This window comes from Alosa alosa, chromosome 14, assembly GCF_017589495.1.
Source record: "Alosa alosa isolate M-15738 ecotype Scorff River chromosome 14, AALO_Geno_1.1, whole genome shotgun sequence".
NCBI lineage: Eukaryota > Metazoa > Chordata > Actinopteri > Clupeiformes > Clupeidae > Alosa > Alosa alosa.
Window position 1 is genome coordinate 26,177,575 of NC_063202.1, and position 12,708 is coordinate 26,190,282.

The following is a 12,708-nucleotide window of genomic DNA, read 5'->3' on the forward strand; positions in this document are numbered from 1 at the left end:
ATATAACCCCGGACACCTCTTGTTATTGTTCCCATATACCCCCTGATATGTCAAACATGGGACTACGCATATACAGCCCATATACTGCCAGACACAGCTAATTTTGCAGGCATTTATGTGTATGCCTTTATTTGCTTTTCGATAGGCTTTATGCCTTTATTTTTTAAATGAATCATGTGATTTATATATGGTGATTTATGTAATGGTTTTAAATGTGAGATAGTACATAACCATCACTGAGCTTATTGTGCATCTTTAACTTAAATAATATTTCACATTAATTTTACATACACTTAATTACATTATTTACTTACACCTGCTAAATCCCAATGACTTATTTTACTTTACCATGAAAAATATACTGTACGACAGGCAATAAAATTTGTTACATGGCCTTTATTGTATTTATCAATCAATATTCAAATCAACATGGCTTTCTCACCTGCAGTAGGGGGCTTACGCAGTGACACTCGCCCCCTCTCAATGACCTGCCGAGTGAGAACAGAGACTTCTGCTTGACCACAGTGGTTTAAACAGTCCATGGTCTGGGCGTGCAACGTCCTTTAAAACATTTTGGGCCCTTGTCCGTACTCTTCTGGTATAGATGGTAGGGAAAGGTGCTCTGATGGTCCCTTTGGCAGTAAAAGTCAGGTGTCTGTAAAAAGAGAAAGAAAGTATATGTTACAATTGACCCTGTCCGTGAATATAATTAACTCAGCTTGTGTGACAAATAAAAGCAAACCCACAATAGCAGCCTAGACGTCAGGTGCAATAGTTAGAAGTAATGGAGATATGTATTACAGTTGTGCTCATAAGTTTACATAACCTTAGCATACACATACATTTAAAAATCATCTGATCTTAATGCCTTAATAAAAAAAAAGAAGAGAAAATCCAACCTTTAAGGAACACTTATTTATTTACGATACACAAAGAAAATTGCTGTCCTTAAAGGTTGGATTTTTCCTAATTTTTTTAATTAAGGCATTAAGATCAATTTCCAAAAGTATCATACCTAATTGCAACACTGTCTGCAGAAGCTCTTTCCTTCTTGCTTAAACCACCTTAAACCACCTTTCTGAACATAGATCCTCCCCCATCTGACATGCAGTGCCAGCCTCTGGCTCCAGGCTGGGACTTGCTGGATGGCACCTAAAAAAATAAAACAGCAATTGCTATACATTATGTTATTGTTGATTAAGATAAAAATCAAACATTAAAAAATAAGTTGGTAAGTCAATCAGGTGTTCAAACAAAAATGATAATTACCTTATGAAGGCACCCTTGCCACCATCACCATCAATGTTATGTTATCACCAATTATTGATATCAGTTTATTTGTGAGGGTTTCAGTTTCTGTAAATAGAAAATAAGATTTAACTAAATTATGATTATGCTCAGTTTGGCATATATTCAACACATTATTTACATTACCACCAACATAATGGTAAACATGGCTAAACTTCAAAATTATTAAAAACAACAATAATGATGATTAGTTCCTGTATTAATGCATTACATTGCACATTTGTCAAACAAATTAGAGTGTGCACAGTGACATAGCCCTCATTCAAAACACACAAACACTTACAGCATGTTGAGGGCAGCAGCCATGGCTTCCAGACATAGTCAAGTAGCATGTAGTAGTAGCAGGACAGACCGACTTTGCCCTGGTCTGTTGATGGAGCCCACTACAGTCATAACAACAAACAGACACATTAAAAAAGGGGATAAACTAAACACAGCAACAGACACAAATACATGCAAACACATTATAATGTTATTTGCTATTCTACGTGTGTGTGTGTCTGTCTGTCTCTACCTGGTGAGTGAACTCTCTTGCGGGATTTGAACTTCTTTTGTATGGAAGTGGCACACATTTGGAATATTCCAGAATGCACTCAGTGTTCTCAGGGAAGCAGTCCTCACAACTCACTGCCTGCAAACAGAGAACAGAGGGAAATTAAGATGAATAAATTGCCAAATAAGCTTACACATAACGTGAAAAGACTATCACTGAAGCACTAATGCCCTCACATGCATCTTAAATAAACACATGCCTTGGCACAAGTCAGGTACAACCAAATAAGGGCTATGAAATGAAGAACATTTTGCCTAATACTACCCATACATCAGAAACCTTTGACAAGATTTGGCTTTCAAGCTTTACTCAAAAGACTACAATCTTTCAATAATCTTACCCAAATCTGGTCAAGTCTTCTGGTGTAAGGATGGCTTAATATAACACTATACGTTACCCTTCACAAACTAAAGATCCCTTCACTTGTCGGCATCATATTGAGGTACGTCAACCCCCTGTTCACGTTAGCCTGCATAGTCATTAGCAGCCACTATAAATGTAGCTTCTAGAAGTTATAGCTAGGTTAGCTAACCTACTCGTGCCTGATAGCCTTGGCCATTTCATTCAAACTAAAACTTTACATCCATAACGAAATCTCAGACAGACTTATTGTTGAATATGATATTACTACCATTCCAGATATTCCACACAATGGTAAAGTTAGTTATTGGAAAAGTTAACATTAACAGCTAGCAGCTAACGTTAGCGATGTTAGCTCATAAAGCTAACAAACGTTAGCTGATTCTAACATGACGGTTAACAAACGGTTTTGGTTAACATTAATTCTAAAAACAGTATTTTCCTAATTAATTCCAGTTTTCAATTGGCATACAAATGTACTGTAGTTCTTACCTTGGATATGATGACGGCAGAGTTTGTACAGCTTGCAGTCAGATGCATGACAGAAAAGTGACGGTTGAAGTCACCACCAGTGGCAAGGAGTTCGTTGAAAAGTCAGTCAGGGGTGGGGGATGGGTATGCTGTGTGTGCGCATGCGCTTATCGAGAGGCAAAGCATAAGAAATCGTGGAAATTATTAGGCCTGCATATTTTAGTTACATTAAAATGACTACCAAACTGATTTTGTAGAAGTGTCAAAACATAGTAGCCAAGTGGGCTATTACTACTATTCTGATTATTAACATTACTGGTTCTCATATAGTTTGACGTCAATTTCATTTGAAGCCTTGTTTCTAAATTAAATCAACATTGGTTTATCAGTCACCCACGTTTTATAGACAAGTTACAACATGATTGATCCATTGTTACGTTGGCCCACAAGAAAGCTTGTAATGTTAAAATAGTATGAAATTATAGATGCTCAACTTTAACAAGTTTAATAAGCCTTTCTTATGTGTTATGGTTTGTAGCATATAGTATGTATTTATTTTCATTATAGGCTATTGATTGAATTGTTGTTTATTATTGCTGTTCTTCTTAATGTAGGCCTACTTCAAATTGTTTAGGCTACTGTTAAATTTAACTTTGTATTGTTGTTATGTGGCAACTCCAGCTGAACCGAATTCATTTTGGCAGACAGCATTGGGGACAAGGGGAAAGCAGATAATTTAAAATGTGGACTTTATTCCTCCAACAGATCTCATGCATATTATACATAAAAAGTAGGCTAGACCTACAGACTATAGCAACTATACAATCTCAAAGATATCATTGAAATTGAACCATAACCAAAATAATTAGGTAAGTAGGCTAGCCTTGACCTGAAAAAGGTAGTCTTTACACTGTAAATAGTCTATTTTTGAATGTCCCGAAATTAGATAGAAATCAAACGGCAAATAGTCTATCAGTGATGTTTTATGGTACGTTTTGGGCGTAAGGCATGCGTGACTTAAGATCTTGGCAGATCTTGGGCCTAGGCTATCTAATATGATAGCCTAAGCCTATCCAAGGGTGGAGACCTACCCAAAGATATCCAGAAATGGTGTGTGTGACTTGTGATTTGGGTATGCATACCCCTGATTTCTCATTGGCATATCAGGAGTCAAAATAAATCAATATTTTCACTGATTCTTAAAAACTCAGGATATGATCAAAGATGCTCCTGATATGCTGCATGTCATAAAAAATATCCGGTCAGTATATCCCCTGATTCTGAGCCTTTTCACCCAGTGTTTCATCAGTCGTTACTTTGAGTTTGTGTCAGTTAAACATGACAACATTAAGGTACATTGTACATTCTGAGAGAGGGGAACAAGTCTGCAACACCAGTATATGCTCCCAAGTTATAGTTTATTTACCGTGACGTTTCAAGGGCTTGAGTGGGCCCGAAACGTCACGGTAAATAAACTATAACTTGGGAGCATATACTGGTGTTGCGGACTTTTTCCCCTCTCTCTCATGTAAGTGTTTTGTCCAGCACCCAGGATTAGATCGGGATGTGCGTGCGTTTTTTCCTCTTTACATTGTACATTCTGTGCTGGCGACAAAGTGTTGTCTAGCTAGACATCCCAAGTCTCCGAAGTTTTGGGAGTCTCCCACATATTGATAGCAGCTTCCATGACGCCCGCAAATTACATAAAATTACATAAAATCTCCCGGAACCTGGAGCGAACAAGAGCACGCAAGCCAGACCGGACTTCAACTGCATACCGCGCGCACACAACGGAGAGGGAGAGAGAGAGGAGGGGTGCGTTTGTGCCTGAAGCGCATCCAAGACAGAGAGCATCCTGGTCTGTTTGGCTAAATCAACTGAAGGAAATAATTTGATATGACCGTTTCTTGCCCCAGACTTGGTGGAGGCTTAGCCACATTTACATTTAGAGGGTACTCTCTTTCTCAATGCAGATGTAGGTGTGAAATGCTCCCCACTGGCTCCTACCATCTGTCAATCTCCTCTGTTCTGTATTTGGGTTAAACAAAGACCTTATAGTTAACTTTAGCTGAATTTTATATTTGTGTTATTAACTGTAAATGTATTCATGTTTGGTATCATTGTAATAGTCTCAGTACAAGGATTGTAATGGTTTGATTGTGAGAATGTTTGGAACATTCTATAAGTGATATTTCTGATAAATAAGATATCTCTCCTCATGTTCTTCAGATAGGTGTGAAATGTTAATGTTTGTAGAACAGCATGTGTCCAGGCCTCTGAAGGACTTCCCAGGAAAGGGGGTAGTTTTAATTAAAAGACAATAGAAGCTGACCAGACCTGATGAAGGCCTAATCCTCATCCTCCCTTTCTATTGCATATTCAAACTGGGTTGGACCTAGAGGTCACTCCTTCTCTTTGTGTGTAACTTAAATTTGGTAGACTGTTTCAGAGAAGTCAGAGAATACATGAGAAGTCAGAGAATACTGAGAATCTGGTGAAATCCATGATGGGGTGAAACAAACATGTACTTCTCTCCCTTGAGGGCCACTGGCCCCTCATTGAAAAGAATAAAGCCTGGATCCTGATCTTGCATCGTCCTGATTGAGCCTTAAGAGAAATATGGTAGTAAAAATATACTATCACAACCAATCAGTTTTCAGTGTAAGTGTGCTTATATCTCTTTTCTCCCAAACTTAATTAATCAGTTCAGTCAGTGTATCTAGGAACAGGAGCGTCATGGCAGCGTCAGTGCCCCTCAAAAAGGAAGATTTAAGACCCATTTCACATCAGACTACACAAAAGTATACCCAATTGTCTCATAAGATTAAAACATAATGACAGTCTTGCACACTGCACTGTTTGTAACAGCAACTTTAGCATTGCTCACGGCGGGTTAAATGATTGCAAAAGACTTGTTGAGGTGAGTTTAACAAGTGTAATTTCATTTGCATATTACTCAGGCCTATACAAGATGGCTAGTTGCCAAGGCTACATGAAAAAAAAAATCTACATATTTTACTATAGATAGATAGATAGATAGATAGATACATACTTTATTGATCCCCAGGGGAAATTCAAGGCCATATAACAATTTCTATCAATAGGCCTTCCTTATTTGGTGTACTTAGACATTATTGGACAAACATGAATTTCAGTATCTAAGTAGGTTAGGTTGGGATGTCTGCTATACATTGCTGACATTACTGTTAAAATCCACTTCCTGTATAGTGAGTATTGGCAAAATCGGTTATCATTTTTATGTTGAGGCGGTGGGGGTGTTGTCGGCAGCTGCTGAAAGTAACTAATAAAGTAACTTGTAATCTAACTTAGTTACTTTTAAAATCAAGTAATCAGTAAAGTAACTAAGTTACTTTTTAAAAGAGTAATCAGTAATCAGTAATCAGATTACTTTTTCAAGGTAACTGTGGCAACACTGGTAATAAGCCCAATGAGGTGGTTGATAAGGTTGTAGGTTGCAGTGATTTAAGAAGAGCTAAGGGGCGTTGTTGGGTGTAGTAAAGCAAAGGTCTAAAATCTCACTTGGAGTATTTGACATCCATGACCTTGCAGGGCCTTTTGCAGGATGTATTTGAATGTAGCCAGTGCATCCTTTGCACAGAATGCACTGACTGAGAGTAAAGGCATGCCATTTGTACCTGACATGAGCTGTTCATCTGCTGTTACATTATATGTCTCTCAACTCAAAATAATCTTTAACTTAGTCATGCTTTGTACGTTTCTTTACCTCCTTATACTAGCTTCAGTTATTTTGATGGTAACACAAAAATCACAAATTACTTCATGGCAATTATGCAATAGCCTACTATTTGTATGAAATTGTGTAATATTACCTTGTCAGTCGACATTGCTTTTCGGGGATTATCTTAGCTTGTTAATAAAAAAAAGTCCTCATACCGTGTCCAGGGCAAAGGGTGGTATTTACGACAATTGTGTATAATACAAATATACAAAAATAACCTTGAAACTGCACTCAACTTTATACTATAGATCTGGTAGCAGTGACTGAGCAGAATACATGTTACCTGTTACTATACCCCCTTAAGTTTATTAATATCTTGGTTATTCAGTCATCCAAGTCATCTAGCTGGTGTCTCAGGAATGTATAGTTCAGTTGCTTCAGGACAACTTTAAGTTGCCACATTATCTGAAAAATTCCCCTTGTTTATGCATACAATAGTGTCCAAACTTTTTGTCAACTGCTCAAGGGGTGTTTAGCTCAAGCAACGTTTTTCTGCAACACGGACTGTAATGTCAGTTTATTTTGAGTTTGTGTTTTTAGTCTTCCTTTCTCGTGGTCAGTAATGAGACGTATTCCTTACCTTTGAGAGGGTAAAGAGGCAGAAGCTTATTGATTTCTTTTCCTCGGTGTGTCAGGGGCAGATTTTAGATGTCAAGCTGTGCGAGATGGGGAAATGGGAACTGCAGAACCTTTTGTGCGGCTATTGTTTTTATCTTCAATGGATGTGTCACTTTCTCAGAGGACCAAAGCCACATCTCAGGGCCATGGTGGATGCCAGAGCGCCTGGCCTGTTTTTTGAAGTGTCATCTCTCAGATCAGTGAGTGCCCCCCCTGTTTGAAACGGGCGCCTGTCATTCAAGGGGAGGGCCGGTTGTCAGTGCCCTCACCATGAACCAATGGATTCGGTCCAGTTGTGGCTACAGGCAACGGCCTGTCTGTCTTCCACAAACACACCACTGTCTCTTTTGCTCTTTCAGCCACCTCTTTCAGCCTGGTTATGCAGATATGACCTTAACATCAAAGTTCTAATTCACAACAAGCTTTTAACCTTTTGAAAGCATCCATGGTTTGTTTTCGGGACCAATGTGAACCACCTCAACCTCTCCATTTAAAATGACTAATTGATTCCAAACCTTTCCAGGTTAATTACCCATAATTATAGATAACACACACACTCCTACCCACCCACCAACCAGTTGTTTCATACTCTCCTCTGTGTGTGTACTTCTGACAGAATGCAGGTACAAACCCTCAGATCTGGGATGGATTTGTGACAAGCCTGGGACCTCGTGCCACCTGACTGTACCTGACTGAGGTCACGCAGAGGAACTGAAGGGGAAAGAAAGCAATCTGAAGGAAGATGGATGAGAGACTGGACCGATAAAGTGAGAATGAAAAGAGGGGAAAGCCACCTGACATCTTTTTCTTTCCGTTTGGAGCCAGCATGATTTGCCCACCTCTTGTCCTTGGATGACCGTTCTGGACGATAAAAAGAGGAGTTTTTCCCCCTCCCTCTCCAAGACCTGTATGAGTCAGATTACTTTCTATTCTCATGTCCTTTCCTCTATCTATGTGTGTATGTGTGTGTCTGTAAAATGCAGTGCAGGGTCAGGCCGCTTTAATGTATAGCGATACAGTCTGTCGACTGTATGCACTGCCCCCTCACACACTTTAACCGCAGGTCTGTATGGGCTCCTAGCAAATAGTTCATTAAGTTCTTCTCCGTCTGATATTTCTGTCTGCTTGCAAGGTCGTCTTTTAAAACCGGCTTAATGCAGACAGGCGCCTTTAAGCCCACGCCTCAGAAAAATGAATAACAAGTGAGCTTGCAAGTGAGGAAAGGATCTTCTTACTCCAAGCCCATTGTTTTCACCCCATAGCCTCTCTCCATTCACACAATGGAGGTCAGGAGAAAAATGAATGTGGGGAGTGCATTATGGTCCGCAGCGGTGATCCAGACCGCATGCACGCTGTTTTCTGTGTCATTTTCTCAGGTGTCTGCATTTGTCTTGGCACACATGGTGCTTCAGCAGGGTGAGGCTACAGCCCTCACCAGCATTTCTCAGGCTAGCAGGAAATGAGAGTCTGAAGCTCCTACTGTTCACTAGAGCCCAGGCTAGAAGAGAACAGGTCTTGATGTTGGATGAGAATTCTCAGCTGGCAGAAGTAAATTAGGTTAGCTATCCTACCTTGCAGTGTACCACACAAAATGTGCTTGTCAGAATTCATGGTTAAATCTTGTCCAGGGCGTAGTTCATTAAGGAAAAAATGATCTTATTATGACCGCCATATGATATAGGTTTAGTCAAGAGTTTTTTTTCTTCAGTAATTTTGTGTCAAAGATTCCTGGGACACTAAAAGACCGGGCTGCATGAAACTTGGTGGGCATGTAGCCCCACAAGGATGACACGGAACCATTGTTTTTCATTTTGATCCATCGCCCCCCCGGCTCACCAGGCCGCCCCGAAAGGAGGGTAGGCCAGACACAGTTTTATGAATATCTTGAGAACCGTAGGACCTACAGGTAGGATGACCAACTTTTTTTGCATGTTGGTGACAAGGGGCCATGTCAACCTATCCCATATCCACTCATTTGAGGTATAGCGCCACCTAGTTAAAAATGAAAAAGCAAAAAACGAAGCATTGTAATGGCAGGTATCTTTGGCTGACATGTTCAAAACTGCATGACATTTGAAGTGTAGGACCCTCTGAAAGCATGCCAAGTTTCAAGCAATTCCGTTTATGGGGGGCCATATCAGCTACACACACACACGCATGCATGCACACACACACACACATGCAGGCAATCAGACACACACACACAGATAAACACACACAGAAGAACAAATATACACAAAAACAAACTGACACTGCACACACTCATTTACATACACAAAAGTATAGGATGGAGTAAGAGATGGAGACAAATTGACAATAATGATTTATTTTTGTGGAGAGAATGTGGAGGACTGGGCAGCGGTCATATTTTGTACCGCTATGCAGTACATCTAGTTTGAGGGTCTGATTTATCCTACTACATTATAAGTGATGTTTCCCATCATCTGCAGATTTTCTCACAATACCACATTTTTGTTCTTGTCACTTAGAAGTCATCTTGGCACAGTCTGTCCAAAGAGAAAGGAAAAAAAAAACCCCTTCAGCTCTTCGCTTCGATGAAGACACGGTAGCTAGCCAAATCAAGCTTGCCCATGGCTAATGCAGTGCCATGTGTTGAGCTCTGGCTCAAATGAAATCCAATGCTGGCATCATATTAACAGGACTTGAATCAGGCCACTTGCTTTGTAGTTTCAGGTAAACGTTTTTTTTTGGCCATTATTAAAGTATATGATGGGTTTATGCCTGGCGAGTAGACAATCCTTTTTAGCCCAGTGTAAGTGTGAAGTCACACCTGGTGTGGAACAGATCTGATTCAGGGTACAAAAAAATCGCAGATGGTTGTCCATTATCTGTGGGCCAATATGGATGGCTTGAGTCCCTTAAATCTTTTTTTTAATGAAATCCTTCATCTGAATTCCTGGAATATTGGTTGGACTGGAAAGCCTGCTGTCATTTTCACTTCCAGCAAAGAAACCATCCAAGAGGAACAACTTCACTCGCGCCGGTCTCCAGGCGAATGATTTTTATTGTTTTCAAAGACAGGGCACCTCAGCTCCTCTGGGAGCCCGAGGCCCACAGATTGTGATCTGTATCCTTTAATGCCGCGATGGGGAGGCAAGTTCTCTGCCCCGCCGCATCGAGGGCAAACTGGGTAAAAGGGGGAGACGGTGCTGCTTTTGCAGGGCAGCTGCCCTGCGCGACACCACTGGTGATGTTTTTGCTCCGTCTCCCACTCTGGTCTCTGGAGGTCACTCTGCGAGCATACCTCTGTGGGCTCTGCAGCCGGACACAGGGCTGTGGGAGAGGATCGATGGAGCTTGACGGGAGCGTTCTGGGTGGGTCACTCACCGCAGTTTGCCGACTTTAATGGCACCAATATCTCACACCATCTGTCGTCACTCTACAGGCCCAGGCGGGGGGTCCCACTTTACGGTTGCGGATTAAGGGCCGTAATTGTCAGCTCTTGCACCGGTATTCCTGCCAGCCGGTGTCTTATAGCACTGATGGACCCCTACTTTTTGTGGAAACACACACACACACACAAGCACACACTGTCTGAGACTTCTACCTCTCCGGGTAACTGGCTGAGAGATAATGTCCAGGGACGCGGTGGAGAGATGCTTCTCTCTTTAATTACTTCACAAGCTGTGAATGCAATGACGCCGAGAGTCCCTTGGATTAAAATTATCTTTGTTTTTCCCCCCTGTCTTTTTCAAGCTTGGTTTTTCCGTGCCAAAGTTTCCCTTCGTCTCAGTGCAATGATATTTTCATCTTTTCCCTCTGTTTTGAAAAAACGGAATCTCACAGAAGATGTCGTCAAAAGGTTTATCAGTTCGATTCTATTTCACCATCATCAAGGTGCAAGGCAGCTCTGGCAGTGCTATACACTGCCATTGTTTTCAGCAGGGGGTTCAAGAGAAGCACAGCTTTCAAAAAAATGGTTCTTTTCAAACAAAAATTAGGCTGGCAAGTCTGTGGCAGTCAAGAGGACAAAGTCATTACTTTGACGCCAGTAGAAACTTTAAAAATCAATAAGAGACTTTTACGAAAATGAATAAGCCTTCGGTTGCTTTGTATCGACCACTCTTCTTTGTTCCACGTGGTTAGGTTTGTGTGAGAATTCTCATGTTGGTGACATATGTTTTCATGTGCATCCATACATCCTACAGATTTCTCCAGAGCAAATATGGCATGGGCCTAAGTTTTATTTTACTTTGAGGATTGGATTGAGCTCTTCCTCATATTTCTGTAGTGTCATCACTGAGATAACCTCTCCATCCCCCAACAGACTGACTGATGTGCTGCAGACAAGCCATGTTTTATCTCCCTCTACCTCCAAGGGATGGCACTTAGAGCTCCTTTCCTCTCCATAAGATCTCACTGCCTCTGCCTGCTTGTTTCACATTTGCCCATGGACAGAAAGCAGAGTGATGTGCTTTATCTGATAGTAGTCATTAAAACTGTAGTTACACAAGAACTAACTCACTGATGCTGCTTGTGAAGATAGCTTTAAAATAGTCTCATGGTTACCTGTTCTAGAAGCTTCTCATGCTGCTGAGGGCTATTAAAAAAGCTCCCTTGTGAAGAGCAGGAACCTGCTGCATCAGAGTACAGTTAGAATCGCAAACAGCCAAGTGGGTGCAGATACAGGGAAACATGATTTCCTTGCCAGCGCCTCGCCAAACGTTGCTTTTTCACCTCTATCTCATAAAAGATGAGTGCTGCAGAAAGTCAGCCATCAGAGGCAGGTTATCAGTGATGCCAGGGCCCAGGCAAACACACACCAGAGACGTATAGTAAAGATTATGAGATACAAATATGAGATGTGTAAGTTTGATGCTGTGGGCCTCTCAGCAATAGCTTAAAGTAGCTTTGTTTTAAGTAGATATCTCACACTCTCTCTTTTCTCTCTCTCTCTTCCTCTTTTCTTCCCTCCATCACTTTTTCATTTCCTTTTCCATTCTCTTTCTCTCTTCTCCACACACATGCACGTGTGCGACTCCGCTGCAGATTGTAACCCAGCATGTCGGTCTGTTCCGGCTGCGCTCTCTCCCTCCACCTCGCCTGGTATTAATATGTCACAACCCTGTGGCCAGCTCCATCTGCTGGGGTCCTGAGACGAGCCCCAGGACTCGTGGAGGCCAAGCCCCCTGCCCCACCGCTAGCCCGGCCCTCACAACCTGGACACGATTACCTACAGAGAAGCCCCTGGTGGCTGTCATCTACGTTCATGTTCCGCTGTATAAGCCAAGTCACTTGGAACGTCGAAAGGAGTTAGACTGGGAGAAAGCCGTGGTCTTATGGTGTCAGCCTTGTCATGGCAAACCAAATGAAATGGAACGAAAGTTTGACTGGAATGGGAAAGTCTTCCTCATTTGAATGTGAATGGATTTAGCTCGGTGTCATGTCACATTCTTGCACGTTTTGTGCTTCTATTATCCTGGAATATGTAAATCATAGAGGCAATTAAGAACTTCAGGAGCATCATTTGATAGATTGCATGGGAGGAAATCCTTGTTAATTATGGGTGTGAATGATTTGTATTGTTATTTTTCCTTGTGGGTGGCAGTGTGGGGGTGGTGTGTGTGTGTTTTGTGTGTGTGTGTGTGTGGGTAGGGGGATCGGGGTGTGATGATGT

The 12,708-nt window shown here is 41.3% G+C and overlaps 1 long non-coding RNA gene across 1 annotated transcript; it reads right to left on the minus strand.

Annotated features, from left to right (window-relative positions):
• Positions 1-244: 244 nt before the first annotated feature.
• LOC125307043 lies at positions 245-2,988 on the minus strand. Its single transcript, XR_007195640.1, has 6 exons — positions 2,714-2,988; positions 1,823-1,939; positions 1,592-1,691; positions 1,270-1,356; positions 1,016-1,152; positions 245-655 (listed from the first exon to the last, which is right to left on the minus strand). It is a non-coding gene; the product is annotated as an uncharacterized LOC125307043 (long non-coding RNA).
• Positions 2,989-12,708: the final 9,720 nt, after the last annotated feature.